The 18,584-nt window shown below is 44.6% G+C and overlaps 1 pseudogene; it reads left to right on the top strand.

Moving 5' to 3' along the window:
* The first annotated feature begins 4,068 nt into the window (after nucleotides 1–4,068).
* Nucleotides 4,069–18,584, top strand: part of LOC129704629 (alpha-1,3-mannosyl-glycoprotein 4-beta-N-acetylglucosaminyltransferase B-like) — a 126,604-nt pseudogene continuing 112,088 nt past the window's right edge.

The following is an 18,584-nucleotide window of genomic DNA, read 5'->3' on the forward strand; positions in this document are numbered from 1 at the left end:
ATAGTTCAGTGGAGCAGTGTGAAAAGAGTCTCAAGTGTGTGGAGGCATGGCAAGTGTGACAGGAGCCACCCTCCCACAGACGCCTCCTGGTGTCCTCTTTGGATGGTCCAGATACTGCTGATGAAAGTCACGGATCAGGGAGGGGTCCAGGTTGTCACGGACAGGAGTCCAGCTCCTCTCCTCTGGAGCTTAGCCCTCCCAGTCAACCAGGTACTGGATCCCTCTGCCCCTCCGCCGGGCCGAGAGTGGTGAATCTCTGGAACTCTCTGCCACAGAGGGGAGTTGAGGCCAGTTCATTGGCTATATTTAAGAGGGAGTTAGATGTGGCCCTTGTGGCTAAGGGGATCAGGGGGTATGGAGAGAAGGCAGGTACGGGATACTGAGTTGGATGATCAGCCATGATCATATTGAATGGAGGTGCAGGCTCGAAGGGCCGAATGGCCTACTCCTGCACCTAATTTCTATGTTTCTATGACTTCAGCAGTTGCTTCACCGTGTACACTGATGCGGGGTGGTGGAGGTAGCAGAGCAGCGGGAGACAGGGAGCTAGAGGACACAGGCTTAACCCCGGATATGTGGAAGGTGGGGTGAATCCGCCTTAACCCAGGCAGTCTAAGGTGGACAACAGAGTGGTTAACGGTCTTGGAGGAGCCAACCAGGGAGCAGAAAGCCTTCCAAAATCATGAGGTGAACTGCGGACCCCTGTCAGAGACGATGTCTCGAGAGAAACCATGGAGTCTGATCACCTGGTTCACGATGAGGTGAGCGAGGTCTACAGCAGATGGGAGCTTAGGAAGAGGAAGGAAATGAGCAGCCCTGAAACGGTCCACAATGGTAAGAATAACCCTTGGACGGAGGCAAGCTGGCGATGAAGCCCAGGGCGATGTGGGACCAGGGACGGTGCGGAACAGGCAGGGGACGAAGGAGACCAGAGGAAGGCTGATGGAATGTCTTATTCTGTGCACAGGCAGAGCAGGCGGAGACGATAGACCGGGTGTCGGTCTCCACGGTGGGCCACCAGAACCGCTGGCGCAGCAGGTAGAGGGTGCGGCGAATACCAGGATGACAGGCGAGATTAGAGGAATGGGCCCACTGGAGTTCTTCAGAGCGGGCTTGGGCCGGGACAAATAACTTATTGGGGAGGGGGGGTCCAGAAAAAGGATCGGGGCATTGTGATGCTGGGCATTGTGAACTATGGCCTCAATCTCCCAGGCGATGGAGCCCACCAGGCAGGTGGGAGGCAGCATGGGTTTGTGGGAATGGTTGTCCTGGTCAGAACGGCTCTGGCGGGAGAGGGAGTCGGGTTTGACATCCTTGGACCCAGGATGGTATGACAATGTGAAGTTAACCCAGGTGAAAAACAGGGCCAACCAGGCTTGATGGGGGTTGAGCCGCTTCGCCAAACGCAGGTACTCCAGGTTCTTGTGGTCCATCCAGACATGGAATAGCTGCTTGGTGCCCTCCAACCAATGCCTCCACTCCTCCAACGCCAGCTCCACTGCCAGCAGCTCACTGTTGCCGATGTCATCATTCCTCTCAGCCAGGGAGAGGCGAAGGCACAGGGGAGCATCTTCTGGTCCCATGAGGAGCGTTGGGAAAACACCGCCCCTACTCCAACATCAGAGAATGTCAACCTCCACCACAAACTGACGGGCCGGGTCAAGATGCTCCAGGATGAGGGCGGTAGTGAAGAGTTGCTTAAGGTCCCTGAATGCCCCCTCAGCAGCAGGGGACCAGGCAAACGTGATGGATGTAGATGTGTGAGGAGCACCCAGGATGTTGTAGTTGCAGATAAAGCAGCGGTAAAAATGGGCAAAGCTGACGAAGCGTTGTAGCTCCTTCCGACTGGTAGACTCAGGCCAACCTACCACCACTCTCACCGCTCCTGGATCCATCTCGACATGGCCAGCTGAGAAGATGTATCTCAGCAAGCACAACGTGGGCTGGTGGAACCTTGACCAACAGCTGGTTCTCCCATAGTCTCTGCAGAACGAGACGGACATGGCAGGCATATTCCAATGCAGAGCCAGAGTAGACGAGGATGTTATCCAGGTGAACAAAGACAAACTGGTTCAGCATGTCCCGGAGCACATAATTGACCAGATCATGGAAGACAGCCGGGGCATTGGTCAGGCCGAAGGGCATTACGATGCCCACTGGGTGTGTCGAAGGCTGACTTCCACTCATCTCCTTCCGTGATGCGAACCAAATGCTAGGCATTCCGTAGATCCAGCTTTGTGAACATGCTGGCATGCTGCAGGCAGTTGGAGACAGAGTGGCAAGGGGTCACGGTTTTTGACAGTGATGTCATTCAGGCCTCGATAGTCAATGGAAGGGCGAAGTTCGCCATCCTTCTTACTCACAAAGAAAAATCCCGTCCTGGCGGGAGAGGAGGATGGACAAATTAAAACAGCTGCCAGAGAATCTGAAATGTATCTCTCCATGGCGTTGGTCTCAGGAGCAGAGAGCGAGTACAGATGACCGCGGGGTGGAGAGGTGCCGGATAATAAGCCAATGGCAGGTGAGGAGGTAAAGAGGTGGCTCAGAAGTGGCAGAAGACCTCTTTCAGGTCATGATATTCGGATGGTACTTTACAATTGCTGATGATCTCAGGTATTTATAGTGTGATAGATTAGGGGAGCAGATTAAATGCAGGTGTAACTCCTAATAGTTCAGTGGAGGAGTGGGGTAAGAGTCACAAGTGTGTGGAGGCGTGGCAAGTGTGACAACTCTATTCTTTCCACAGGTGCTGCCTGACTTGCTGAGTGTTTCATCATTTTTTGGACATTAGATAATTACATTGCAATACATTTTTTTTTCCAACAGAGTTTAATGACAAACTAGACAGGCAACTTTTCTTCCCACTTGCCATTACTTTGCTGTTGGATTTCTCTTGTTATTTTCAAGCGCATCAAAACTTTATGAAAACGAATGCAACCTTCAGAGGGCTTTGTAAAAGTATGTACTCTCCAGACAGACATAAAATGCAAGTGCCTTGCAGTGCAATCTGTTTTTTTCACAGGGAAATCTCAAATGCAAACAAATATTCAAACAATAGTCAATGGGGACACGAGAGACTGCAGATATTGTAATCTAGCGCAAAAAAACAAACTGTTGGGGGAACTCAGGTCATAAGAGGTCATAGACATAGACATAGAAAATAGGTGCAGGAATAGGCCATTCGGCCCTTCGAGCCTGCACCGCCATTCAATATGATCATGGTTGATCATCCAACTCAGTATCCTGTACCTGCCTTCTCTCCATACCCCCGATCCCTTTAGCCACATCTAACTCCCTCTTAAATATAGCCAATGAACTGGCCTCAACTACCTGTGTTAAAGAGGGAACTGCAGATGCTGGAGAATCGAAGGTTACACAGAAAAGCTGGAGAAACTCAGCGGGTGCAGCAGGGTTTCGGCCCGAAACGTTGCCTATTTCCTTCGCTCCATAGATGCTGCTGCACCCGCTGAGTTTCTCCAGCTTTTCTGTGTAACCTGGCCTCAACTACCTTCTGTGGCAGAGAATTCCAGTGATTCACCACTCTCTGTGTGAAAAATGTTTTACCCATCTCGGTCCTAAAAGATTTCCCCCTTATCCTTAAACTGTGACCCCTTGTTCTGGACTTCCCCAACATCGGGAACAATCTTCCTGCATCTAGCCTGCCCAACCCCTTAAAAATTTTGTACGGTCATAAGATCATAAGTGATAGGAGCAGAATTAGGCCATCCGGCCCATCAAGTTTACTCCGCCATTCAATTATGGCTGATCTATCTCAACCTCCTAACCCCATTCTCCAGCCCTCTCCCCACAAGCCCTGATCAGGCAGCATCTGTGCAGGCAAAAGGATGACAGAGGTTTAGGGCGGTTCTCCAGCAAGGTTTTGTTTTGCATACAACAACATGAAACAACTGAAGCACACCGCAGGAATGCCATTATCATTAGTAATTAACTATACTGGAAAGGGATTGGCATGCAAGGTGTAACAAATAAGGAAGAAGGATAGCAACACCGAGAGAGGAAAAACAAGTAGGAAGCATTATTGGACAACCCTGAAGATTACCATCTGAGAGAGAAACACACACACGCACCAATAAACGACAGAGTGCACAATAACTTGAACCCAGGGAACAGTCGAGTTAGCAACAGTTACGAGAGAGGAGGGGTGAAAGAATAAACTTTGCATGTGTCTGTGAGGGCTGGTCGTTCGGCGAGAACAAGCCCCGGAGGAAAGGCATTGAGGGCGGAGAGAGACAGCGGCGGGCGAGAGATTGAAACAGTGGCGGTGGTCTGAACTACCAGATAACTGACCAGCCCTCGTGGGAAACGACGTGTGCCATTGAACTGTCCGGGAAGTAGGGAAACAGAAGCTGCCTGAGGAAATAGACATGGAGACATTTGGAAATAAATAACTAAAAATGATTTGAAAAGGACAGGAAACTGAAAATACTGACACGTAAAAGAGAAAGGGTATTTTGAGGAAATGAATGAAGGCGTGTCAGATTCCTCAACAGCTCGTTCTGGCTGGAGAGTTTGTTGAGAGTGGGACTATTGGAGAGAGTCTTATTTCATCAATATCGCGATCATCCGCACAAAGTGTCCGATGCCCACCGTTCTGGGATGACATGACATGAAATGAGGCTCAGGAATGGAAGGGTTTTAACAGTCCTCTGCCTGGGTGCATTTCTTTCAGTATCGTGGTTCGCCTCTCGGCTGAAAACGAAAGGTAGGTGAGACATTTCTAATGTGGGTGAATCTTCGCCCCGCCGTGACCGAGGTAACACCATTCCAATCTGTTTTCGGTCCTTCTGAGAGCAAACGAGCAGTTTCGGATTGAGAAGATATTGTACACACACACTTGCTTCGCGATTGTTTGTCCCTTTGCCCGAGAATCGTTGCTCAATAATTTCGCTCGTAGTAAATCTAAAGTTTAAGTTTACCCTTTTAGTCTCTTTATCGCAAGAGGGTTTAGATAGTTGCTATGTGTGTTATCAAGGACAGGATGTAGAAAAAGAGAAATGTTAACAGATAGTTTGCTGCTTGAGTTATTTTCTAGATCATATTTAATGTCGAATCTCTGGCACATACACTGCTTGGGTATTTTTTAAATATTTATTTTGAAATTGCACAGAGATTCTCTGGTAGAAAAAATCTTCCAAATTCCCAGAGTAAACCCGACGAAGGGCTAGATGTCACCCACCTGCTCCAGAAAGCTTATATTGGTGTCTGAGGGTAGTGGGCCCAACTTTGTCCCCCTATGTTCATTCTTAATGAATTCTGAGCTTGACATGATGTTTATTCCCCCGCTTCTGGTCCCATTTCTCTGATTAGGCAGCTTCACTACAAATGGTGGACTCTTTCACTCATCTTCAGTGCCCACCTGAACACCTCCCTCGGACCAAATACACTGTCTAGATCTATTCATTGCTAACTGCTGATGTGGCATTGACTGTCTTGGCTTTTCCACCCATTTCTAACCTATCCCTGACTGAATGTGTAGCACACCACTCACCCAGGCAACCTCGCTGATGAGATTGGTGCCACTAAAGCCTAACAAACTGATCTCTATGGTGCCAGAAGCCACACGTCAGCTCTGAGACGCCTCCTTGTTCTTCCCTACAGATTATGTGCCCAACATCAGGAAATGGTCACCCTGACAATTGTGGATCTCATTTCCTCAGGAGATCTTCCATTCACAGCTTCCAGTCTTTTTTTCACACAGAGAGTGGTGAATCTCTGGAACTCTCTGCCACAGACGGTAGTTGAGGCCAGTTCATTGGCTATATTTAAGAGGGAGTTAGATGTGGCCCTTGTGGATCAGGGGGTATGGAGAGAAGGCAGGTACGGGATACTGAGTTGGATGATCAGCCATGATCATATTGAATGACGGTGCAGGCTCGAAGGGCCGAATGGCCTACTCCTGCACCTAATTTCTATGTTTCTATGTTATGGTGTTCCAGCCATGTGCAGCCCATTTCTCCCTTCTGCACAAAATGCTCAAGCAGGACCGCGGTCAGTAGACCCATTGTTTTAGCCTGATCTTGCCCCACCAAGCCCCCTCCGATGGTACGGAGCTTTTGCATTTTTCAGCTTGAAATTGTGCAATCTGGTGCATACTGTAGCGAGTCTTTTAACTTGCACTTGAATGCAATATTTATGCTTCAAATTGGATCCACTATGAATAAGATTAGGCTAAATTACATTCCTAATTACATTCCACAGTAGAGCCAGGTTTTGATCAACAGGTGCAGCACATGAATGATCTTAGTGTAACATGTATGGAAATCAGATTATAATCAAACTCTTGGCCCACGTTGACCAACCTGGGCCTCACTGCACACCTGGTATTACTCCTGACCCCGACTCAAGTTGCATACCTTCCAGCATTCCTTACCCCGAGTCTAGCCTTACACCTGGCCCCCTATTCTACCCTGATCATAGCTGCTTACCTGCTTAGGTTCCCACTCCCATTGTCCCAGCTTTGATTGCACACCTAGCACTATTCCAGACCTTGACTCTGGATGCACACTTGGCCTTGCTCCTAGCCCCTCTGCTCTGACAATATATCTGGCCCACACTTAAAGCCCCATATCTGACCCCCTGGATTTAACCTATTACGTTCAAGTCCACAGGTGTTTATCTAATGCGGTAATCTTTTATGGGGCACTTCACGGACCAAATTTTGTATAACAAGCTTTGCTACATCCATTGGCTTCCTTGTTATCTAACATGCTAGTTACTTTGTCAAAGAAATCATCAATTGGTTGAACACAATTTCTCATCCATAAAATTATACTCACTCAGCTGTATAAGTATTCTGTTACCATTTCCTTCTTGGTTGGTTGGAGTCAGTATCAGCACAATTACTATATTAAACTTTGAATCCTCAGACGTCCTGGTTCAAGCTAAAACTAAAGACAAATAATAACCTCCTCACAAAATTCCCCTGCAAGTATCTCTGTCACTCCTTTAAAATATGCCCCTTCTTTGAACAAGCTCTTAAACATCACATCTGAATCAGTTTCCATCTGATTACACTCCTTGAGGATGTTCATCTACGTGTTCAATTAATAAAACAACGAGATTGGGGACATTTCTATTCAACCTGCCAAAGGAATTTGTGGGGGAGGGGGGAGGTTAGAAATAGTCAGTGAGGTAAACAAACATAATAGTTGAGTGGCAAATGACAATAGTGCTACCTTCCCAATATTTAACTGAATGAAATAATGTGTTATCGGGGCTGTATGTTGTGACAGACAGCCTGACACCTTGCATGTCATTTTAATATTACACTTATCCTACCCCCCTGGATATTCCAGATGAATGAAGTTTTGTTAACTAATTAAGGGCTTTGTCAACTAATTACTAAGCATTATGTTCTAGTTACCCGCTCACAAGTGGCAGTGCCAGAGGCGATTTCGTAATGGGGGGTCGGGATCACTTGCATTTTGGAGGGGGGGGGGGGGGTTTCACACAAAGATATTAGAACTTGGGCATCATTTTGAATCAGATCGATGGTGGGTGTATGGAACAAGCTGGTAGTTGAGGCAGAGACTATCCCAGTAAGAGAAAACTGAGAATGGGCGAAATGTGTGAGTCTCACCTCCAAGTGAGAGTTGTGGTGGAGTCTCTTTCCCACTTTTGTATTGTGGTCTATTATGTCACTGGCAGCAACCATCAGACAAGGTTTAAAATGTGGGTCGAGATAAACCCACTGAAGGGGTGCACTCCCTGAGAGACGGGCAGAGGCCCAGAGTAATTTTGTCAGGTCTGTGGTAAACGGGAAGTCAGGGTGGATGGGAAATCTAGGAAAAGAATGATGTGAATAAAAATGGGTGGAAGGGGGGACAAGGTTATAAGGGATGCAGTGAATGTTTGATGTCATCTCAATTTGTTGTACCCAGGTCACTGATCAACTCTTTTTCTGGGTGATGAATTTGTTACTACCCATGAATCAACTCTGCTGCACTCACCTTCTTAATGCCTCCCCTTCTTTTCTGGGATCTCAGGGTGCATACTCACAAAAAACTGACTTCCAAACAACTTTGTATTTCAGATAGAGTTTCCAATGATGAACACCTGCCTTCTTTCTAAACTAACTACAAATGTTGACGGCTGCATCTCATCCATTTTCACACACCTTTGCTCTGACCCCTCTACTGCAGACCTGGTGACTTTGCACAACAAATCTGGATGACCTAAAAAGGGGATATCATGCAAGGCAGACAGCATCTCTTAATTTTCAAGTGCATAGATCTAAACACCTGTTTCAGGCATATGCCCTGAAAACCTCTTTCGATGCCTTTACCAATCATGACAGCTGGCACACTTCCTGCTCAAAATGTAAGCACGTAAGCTCACCAACATCTTAGATGCCACAGTGTTTATTTTATGGGCTGAAATGGGGAAATGGGAGCAATGGGAACATTGGTGAGTTGATTGGAGCTGATAATATATGAGAAACCCAGAACCCCACAGAACATGGATTCAGTCTGCATAATTAATTATTACATAGCGGCACACAGTATGTTATGATTTAAATCTTTTTATTTGAATTTCACAGCAATTTGCATACACACAATGATTACAGACAGTGACAGTCAAGGCATAATTGCGCAACAGTATATAAGCGACTCTCAAAGCCCTTACCCTTACCCACCTTCAACCCACCCGAATCATGGGTGAAATGGGGAAAACCATTGGTGAGTTGAACTGATAATATATGAGGGGACAAACAACACGGCACACATACATGAACACATGCATACACACAATTATATGGTAAGCATAATTGTGCAACAGTATGTAATCAACCCACCCGAATCAGGTCGGAACCAAACGGGGACAAACAAACATACAACAAAACAAAAAGTAAGAAACTAAAATAAAAAAAAAATAAAATAAAAAGGGGGGTCACTAATAACAGTAAATAAGTAAGTAATTAAATAAATAAGTGGGGGGGGGGGGGGGTTAAGGGGAGAGCAGCTGCAGTAGAGCAGAACAATGGTGGAGAGCACTCAGACCTCTTCCGAGTCCGGGGACAAGTTGAGAGAGTTAACAAGTTCCAAGAAAGGGTTCCATGTATCTAGGAATGTCTTGGTAGAGCCTTTGAGAGAACCTAAGTTTTTCAAGCTTTAAATTGTAAAGCACCTCCTTAATCCAGCGGGCGTGTGTCAGGGGACAGGTGAGCCTCCAGTTAAGCAAGATCAGTCTCCGGGCTAACAAGGTTGTAAAAGCTAGAACCCGTTTCACCGCAACAGAGAGGTTGGTGTTGGAAGGGGTACCGAAAATGGCTGACAGTGGGTTTGGAGGAATAGTCTGGCCGTAGGCTCGGCACGCAGTATGTTATAACAGAGTTATTATCTAGTTACTGAATTACTAGTCTCATCTGATTTTAAGCACATGTCTGTGAATATCTCTGTGCAGACACAAAGGGTGGGGGTTGTATGGCACAAGCTACCAGAGGAGGTAGTTGAGGCAGGGGACTATCCCAACATTTAAGAAACAGTGAGACGGGTTCACAGATAGGACAGGTTTGAAGGGACATGGGCCAAACACGAGCAGGTGGGACTAGTGTAGCTGGGACATGTTGGACTGAAGGGCCTGTTTCCACACTGTATCACTCTATGACTCTACAAGCTGGGTTTCCAGTCTCTAAGTGTGTAAGTCCAGTACATGTCCGGATACTTTTAGCTGCTTTCAATAATAATATAAAACAAACTGCCAAAGTTTCTGAACAGGTCAGGTGGCATCTGCGGAGGGAAATGATCCAGATGACATTTTGGGTTGGTCCACAATGTCATTTGGCCATTTCCCGCTGATCCACTCAGTTCCTCCAGCTTGTCATTTTTCACTCAAGATTTCAGCATCTGCAGTTCCTTGTGTCTTCAATAAGATTATTATGGGAATGATGGTCTGTGTCTTTCCTTCCTTCCTCAAATAGACGACAAGAAAATGACAGGAATGTTACCTCTTTGTTATTCTGTTTTGTAGTTCAATAATGGGGCTCTATCAGTAACATTTGTAGTTTAGATTTCCTTTGGGAACACCAATAAAAGTTAAACCTGGGAGGTTCAGAAGAAATATGAAAAGACATTTCTTTACACAATGGAAGTCTAGAACTCAATTTCACAAAAGAGTGAAAGTCAACTGAAAATGTAAAAATTACCGCCTGACTTTTATTTGGCAAAATAATTAATGTATGGAAGTAAGATGGGTGGGTGGAGTTAAAATATCGATCACACATGATTGAGGAATTAAATGACTTACGGTTAAATATTTTTAAACATTTAAGTTTTTATTTAATTGTAAAATTTGAAGGTGCAGAGGGTCAGTGAGTTCAATTGTGTACATTAGATCCAGGTAAGTGTAGGGACTACTGGCAGCGATCCTGGGTATGGTTCAGCCTGGAATGTATTGCTAGGGGTGGTGGTGGAAACATGCATGATAATTGCGGTTAAGTGGCTTTTAGATGGACATGTGAATATGCAGGAAACGGTGTGATATGGAGCACAGATACGGCACTATCTGGCACTCAATAGGTTTTGGACTTTCAGTCCATGCACATAAGTCTGAGATTTCAATGGTACCTTATTTAATACCATCCCAAAGAGGGCAAATGCATTATGAAGTTCTCAGACTAGACCAAGAGGCCTCCCCCTCTCCCTCCCGCGGCTCCAGACCGCAGCGTCAAAAAGTGACTGTCAGACTTTCAGCTATTTTATAATCCCGCGCCCCAGTGACACTTTCAGTTATCCGCGGGAGGGGGAGGGAGGAGCGTGGCTCTGGGCCCAGTCCGTGTATGTGTCCGTGTATGTGTCCAGCGTGTTTTTTATCAGGGACAACGATGGGGGCAGCGAGTTTTTTTTAATGCAAATGAGATCCCATTGAGACGTAATTGTGGGGTGGAGCACTGTTCATGGGCAGTTTATGTAAATGAGATCCTATTGTGACATCATAGCTACAACTGCCACTGTAACTTCAAGTCATTTTTCTCAAAGTGGGATTTTGTAAAGTTGAAAATGTGAATAACATGTAAAATATAACATCAATCTGAACGAAACTTGATAAAAACACACCACATGCCAATTGTGAGTAAGGTGGTCCAAAAATTGTAGTGCTATCGTGTACCGTTTTGGCGTAATTTCTGGAAGACAGTCAGACAGACAGACAGACAGAGAGTTTTAGTAATATGTACTAGACCAAGTGCAGACCCATTGGGTCTGCTCCCACAGAGTATCTGTCCTCTACCCGTATCCCCCAATTGCACTTGTCCTGTGTGTTGCAATAGCAATTTGCCCTCCCCCTCCTATGAAGTGAAAAGTTCAGTGTCTTCCTGTGTCGCAAAATTGGATCAAAGTGTATTGGAAGCTGGCAGGAATGATTTTAACAGTAAAAATCTTGTGAAAGTTGGCATTTTTAAAGCTTTAATCATGAATACCGTGAAATATACGATGAAATCTTTAGTGAAGCTGAGCACTGCTAGCTGAGCCATTGTGACATCATCAGTTGAAGCTGGTCGTTTTAAATTCAAAGTATTTTGATTTTTTTAAACTAATCAGTAAAATAAGTCAAGAAATAAAGCATAAAATGTTCAGTGAAGGTGACTCTGCTTAGAGGGGAGAAATGTGAATCAGAATATGTAAAAATGTAATCGTTACTGCTTAGTATTTTTGCGAAGATGTAAAGACAACCACGTATACACACACATATACACACGTACAAGATCAGAGTTTTAATAAGTATATGATATGATATGTATAGATAGATATGAGAAACCAAAAACCACCAGCTTACCACCGTCAAATATGTCGAGGCTGCTGGCTGAATATGTGGCTCGTGTTCACTAAGCCAATGAGAGTGCATTTCATCATTGATACTCAACCACTGAAAGTGGAATATGTAATGAGGGTTTTGCAAGCTCACTCAATGAACATACTCATTCCAGGGAATACGCCCTAAATGCTGAATAAGGTACTCGTGTCCTTCTGTTTCAATGGCCAATTGCTCCGTGTGTTAACGAGGCCAGAAACAAGATACTAGTACAGTTGAATGTGCGACCAAAGAGCTGATTGTAGGAGGGAGGACTTCAGGCACCTCTATCATTGGGATCTCTTCCAGAACAGGTGGGACCTGTACAAAGAGGATGCATTATATCTAAACTGGAGGGGCTCCAAAACCCTTACAGGTATGTTTCCAAAAATGGCAGACGAGTTGAACAGGTACTTTGGGTCTGTCTTCACTTAGGAAGACACCAACAATCCCCCAGACGTGGTAGTGGCCAGAGGACCAAGGGTGACCGAGGGAGGAACTGAAGGAAATTCACATTAGGCAGGAAATGGTGTTGGATAGACTGAAATCTCCAGGGCCTGATGGTCTGCATCCCAGGGTACTTAACAAATCGTGGATGCATTGGTGATCATATTCCAAAGTTCTACAGATTCAGGATCCGTTCCTGTGGATTGGAGCATATGTAATGTTATCCTACTTTTTAAGAAAGGCAGGAGAGAGAAAACAGGGAATTTTAGACCAGTTAGCTTGTCATCGGTGGTTGGGAAGATGCTGGAGTCAATGATAAAAAAGGAATTAGTGGCACATTTGAATAGCAGTAACAGGATCGGTCCGAGTCAGAATGGATTTGCGAAGCGGAAATCATGCTTGACTAATCTTCTGGAATATTTTGAGGATGTAACTAGGAAAATGGACATGGCAGAGCCAGTGGATGTACCTGGACTTTCAGAAAGCCTTTGATAAGTTGCCACATAGGAGATAAGTAGGCAAAATTAGAGCACATGGTATTTGGGGTATGGTACTGACATGGATAGAAAATTGGTTGGCATACAGAAAACAAAGAGTAGGGATTAATGGGTCCCTATCAGAATGGCAGGCAGAGGCAGTGACTAGTGGGGTACCGCAAGGCTCGGTGCTGGGACCGCTGCTATTTACAATATATGTTAATGATTTAGATGAAGGGATTAAAATTAACATTAGCAAATTTGCAGTTAACAACAAAGCTGGGTGGCAGTGTGAACTGTAAGGAAAATGCTATAAGGATGCAGGGTGACTTGGACAAGTCAGGTGAGTGGGCAGATGCATGGCAGATGCAGTTTAAAGTGGATAAATGTGAGGTTATCTACTTTGGTGGCAAGAACAGGAAGGCAGATTATTATCTTAATGTTAGGAAAAGTGGAAGTACACGGGAGCTGGGTATCCTTGTTCATCAGTCACTGAAATTAAGCATGCAGGTACAGCAGGCAGTGAAAAAAGCTAATGGCATGTTGGCCTTCATAACAAGAGGACTTGAGTATAGGAACAAAGAGGTCCTTCTGCAGTTGTACAGGGCCCTTGTGAGACCACACCTGGAGTATTGTGTGCAGCTTTGGTCTCCAAATTTGACGAAGGACATTTTTGCTATTGAGGCAGTGCAGCGTAGGTTCATGAGGTTAATTCCGGGATGACGGGATTGTCATATGTTGATAGAATGGGGCAACTGGAATTTAGAGGGATGAGATAGGATCTTATTGAAACAGATAGCCAGCCAGATAGCCATCAGATTTTTATTGTCATTCAGACCGAAGTCTGAACAAAATTGCAGCAGTCATACATATAATACAATACAAAAAAACAACAATAAACACACATTAACATCCACCACAGTGAGTCCACCCAACATCTCCTCACTGTGATGGAGGCAAAAGTCTTAGGCCTGCAGTCTCTTCCCTCCTCTTCTCCCTCTGCGCTGGGGGCGATACCCCCCCCCCCCCCCCCCCGGGCGATGTTAAGAACAGTCCCGCGGCTCAACACCGCGGCCCGGGGTGGTTGAAGCGGGGTGGATAAGATTATTAAGGAATTGGACACACTAGAGGAAGGAAACATGTTCCTGATGTTGGGGGAGTCCAGAACCAGGGGCCACAGTTTAAGAATAAGGGGTAGGCCATTTAGAACGGAGATGAGATAACACTTTTTCACCCAGGGAGTTGTGAATCTGTGGAATTCTCTGCCTCTGAAGGCAGTGGAGGCCAATTCTCTGGATGCTTTCATGAGAGAGCTCTTAAAGATAGCAGAATCAAGGGAGGAGGCAGGAACAGGGTACTGATTGTGGATGATCAGCCATGATCACAGTTAATGGTGGTGCTGGCTCGAATGGCTGAATGGCCTACTCCTGCACCTATTGTCTATTGTCTATTTTCTATTGTCAATGTGACTTGCGAGGGTTTAAGCTAGTGTAGAAGTGGATGGTGGAAACTGGAGCGACTGAGAAGTAGGTCTAATAGGTAAAACTGGCAAAGTTAGGATAATGAATGTGGCAGGAATGATGCTCTGAAATTTATTTATTTTAATGAAATGGGAAAGACATGATTTTAGTGTTTGGATTAGTACATGAAACTACAGCCTTTACAGAAATTTGGTTGAGAGCAGGGAGGCATTGCCAGCAAATAAAATGATATGTATGTTTCAGGTGTGACAAAAGAACATAAAACATGTGAGGGAGTCTCAATGCTGATTAGGAAAAACAATATGTCTGCACTAAGAGAGGACTTTGCATCGGTATTCACCAAGATGAAGTTAAAAGGTTAAATGCTTTTAAATATGTAAAAGATATATAATGGAATCCTGGACTAGGTTATAGCTTATATTTTGTCTCAAGCAGGCCTTTTCCAGTGGATTGTTATATGGATTGATAAGAGAGACATGCCCGGGCTTGCCTCAGGTTGCTGTCTACTGAGACAATGACCGATGTCTATGAAATGTGTTTACCAATTGATGAGAGAGAGAAGCTCAGACTTGTCTCAGTGATGTATATTGAGGCAATGACCGATTGTCTCAATATACATCACTGATAAGATGCCTTTGAAATGTGTCTACTAATTGACAAGAGACAAGCTCAGGCGCATCCTGTGGTAATGTGTATTGACTGTATCTCTGACCATGACTAACATCTTTGGAATGTGACTAAGTGACAAATACATAGTATAAAACATCATGCAATTCTTTGTTCATTGAATTAATGGCACGGGGGGGGGGAAGTCAAGTGTCTGTGTTGCTTACTTGACCGGTATGTCACCGTCACTTCCCGGCCGTTGATCAGTAAAGCTTGAGTTGGTCTAACTAACGTTTTTGTGAGTTGTCTGTTTATTAAGCAGTGAAGCTTATCATTGGCGTATAGTCGGCAGGACCTCGCTGGGACCGTCACCAGGTGAATGTGCAAGAGGCTACAGAGTGACCGGGATCGGACAGGTAGAAAACTGAGCTCTAATTGGACCCTTTGAGACCAACTCCCATAGAAACTCCCGGTAACATCTGTTGTCCTTCGTTAGAGGTTGATCTGGTTCCCCACCGAGGTCCTTAATACGACAACGGTAAGACCAATTGTGTATGCACTTTGCTACCAAGTTAGTAGTCGGCGATTGGATCGAGCAAACTTAAAAAGTTTTGTTGTGAATTAATGTATTTTTGCTACTAGAAAAGTAGTTGGTAAGAGATTTTGCTACTAGGAAAGTTGTTGGTAAGGTGTTTTACTACTGGGAAAGTAGAAGTAGCTGGGCAGAGAGAAACTCAAGGCTAGATTGAAAAGTAGCCGGGCAGGGAGAAACTCGTGGCTAGGGTGGGAAGTAGCTGGGCTGAGAACATGCTCGCGGCTATGGGAATAATCTGGATAAAAATGACGGGGGAATGCTCGTCCAACATGTGTTATTTGAATCCTAAAAGTAACAAAGACTATGGAATGTAGAAACTTTTTTTTTTTTTTTAAAAAGGCAGAAAAGATGAAAAAGGATGGTATACCTAAGAATTGGGATGTGTTACAAACAGAATATAATTGGCATGATAAAACAACAGGAAAAGGCTGAAAAAGAAAAGGCCACATTGAGTCGCAAATTAAGCAACAATTGGTTAAAAAAAAGGGTGCTAAAACGAAATAACCCCGGGGACCCCTTGTCTGGCATGGCGACACTGTTTATGGAAGAAAGGGGGATAAGGAACAAATTTGGGGGGGAATGGGGAACAAATAGCGACTGGGAGACTAAAAAGGAAGATGAGAAAGAAGAGGAGAAAGGGCTGATGGAGAGGAGGTAGGCGGCGCTACTAAATCAGCAGTGAGGGAGTTAAAGCCTGCAGAGCGATTTTCATTGAGACATTTTTACTACTGTCGGTTTTTCTGCCAAAGGACCAAATTTTGCACATTGGTTATGTTGGGGTGTGTGTCTAGTGGGTGGGCGGCCTTGCCAAGGGTGGGTGGGTAAAGAAAAATTTTGAGGGACTCTCCCTGCACTGGAGTGTGATTTTTGGAAATCGTCGGGTCACCATTGACTCTTTGACGGGCGCTGGCTGAGCCCTCCAACACGGAAAAGTTTGTGGACTCTGGTGCCAACTCTGTCTTTGCCGTCGCGGAGCTGGCCGAGACCGGAGCGGGTGGAGCGGTGGAGGAGCGCTGCCGCTACTGCTTTGAAAACCTAATTATGATGCCCATTTTCCTTTGTGAAAATTCCATGTTAATTCAGTACATCACGTGTGGAATGATGGGCAAGCTTATGAGCATCTTTGGGTGATTCACAGTTTTAAGAATTTGAATAATTTCCTTGTGGTGTGTATAATTGCGTTACTTTTGAGTGAGAATGTTATTGTTTTAAAGTGTGTGACTATCTGAGGTAGCAATACATCAATGAGGTGTGGCAACATTGGAATGTCACAGAGACTCTGCTCTGTTTTAAGAGGGGTCTCTAAGAAGTTACACCCGGTGTGGGGCGACCGGGACCTTTTCCATTTGTTCGTGGCTATAATTATCTATTTACAATCGGAAATCGCCTGTTTATTCTGCTTTGACTTTGACTCTTGACAGAGGAGAGATGCAAAAATTACAGAGTGCAGTCTTAGAGATAAGTTTTTTTCCCTTCCAACAGCTATGTTTTGGATGTTTGAGTGTAAAAGAGTAATTATGTTGTGTCTGGGGTATTTGTGTAGTAGATGTATGGCTCGCAGAGAAAAAGAAAATTTGATTTGGAAACCTGTGAGGGGTAGGAATTTGACAATTGAAATAGATAGATTGGACTATTGACTATTGATTTGATGCAGAAGAGGAAGAAAGAGCACTAATAAATCCAGCAGTGAGGGAGTTAAACAATGCAGAGCCAGATTGTCATTGAGACAGGATACTACTGTCGGCCCTTGCCTCTGCCAAAGCACCAAATTCTGCACATTGGTCCCCACAGAACCAAAGATTCTAGTAAACAGAACGGCCTTGCCAAGACATGGGTGATGTAAAGTTAATACAGAGGGACGCCTCTTACCGCGCAGTGTGATTTTTGGAAATGAGAGGGCGGCACCATTGACTCTTTGACGGGCCTCTGGCTAACCCCTTTCGGAAAAGTTTGTGTAACTGGTGTTTTTCTGTCCGTTCTTTTATATCATATGTACTGCCTTACGAATGCTGGTAAAGAGGGAAAACCATGAAGATACAGTTTGAAAATCTAATTATGATGCCCATTTTCCTTTGTGAAAATTCCATGTTAATTCAGTACATCACGTGTGGAATGATGGGCAAGCTTATGAGCATCTTTGGGTGATTCACAGTTTTAAGAATTTGAATAATTTCCTTGTGGTGTGTATAATTGCGTTACTTTTGAGTGAGAATGTTATTGTTTTAAAGTGTGTGACTATCTGAGGTAGCAATATTGAATGAGGTGTGGCAACATGAGTGAATGTCACAGAGATAGTGGCTCCGTTTTAAGAGGTAGTGTCTCGGTTGAAGTTACGACCCCGTGGGGTGGACCCCTTTTCCTTTGTTCTTCCAAATCTTAGCCCGGCCCGCGGAAAATTAACTGTTTATTCTTTGAATGTCTTTTGACTCTTAAACGTCGAGCGCTGGGATACAAAAAAATACAGTTTGCAATGTCTTATCGGGTTTTTTCTCCCCCTAATCCGGAATTTTTTGAGCTGAGTTCAACAAAAGCTGGACCTGGATGCTTTTGGCATCCTGATTAAAGTGTTAGATAGATTGGAAATGCCAATATCGCAGAGAAAAAGAAAATGTTGATTTGGGAAAATTGTGATTGGTATGCATTTATGCTAGGAATTTGAGGTTGTGAAATTGGGTAGATAGATTGGAACAATTGGGAATGATTTTTAAATTGTTTTTTTTCCTAATCATCATTTTTTTTTTAAAGGATTTAAGGATATTGGCGAAGTTATGGATAACTGATTTTGAGTTTGAGTTCTTTTGGGAAAGTCTTCCGGATTATGCCCAGAAATTCCTACCATTGCAGTTCCACCGTCATTCCTGCTAGGATCTCTTTCCAGTCTACTTTGGCCAGCTCCCCCCTCATGCCTTCATAGTCCCCTTTGTTCAACTGCATCACTGCCACTTCCGATTTAACGTTCTCCTTCTCAAATTGCGATGTGCAAATTGCAAATTGCAAAATATGTTTTGAGACTCTTATCAATGGTTTGGCATCGCCTTTAATACGACAGACACTATTAGAAAAACAAAGCCTTGGATTTACAGTCAGCTTACACTCAAGCTTACTCATTTGACTTAGCTCAGAAAAATTCAGATGCTTATGGCTCATCTAATGTGTATTCTGCTGCAACTA

Source organism: Leucoraja erinacea, chromosome 1, assembly GCF_028641065.1.
Source record: "Leucoraja erinacea ecotype New England chromosome 1, Leri_hhj_1, whole genome shotgun sequence".
Lineage (NCBI taxonomy): Eukaryota > Metazoa > Chordata > Chondrichthyes > Rajiformes > Rajidae > Leucoraja > Leucoraja erinaceus.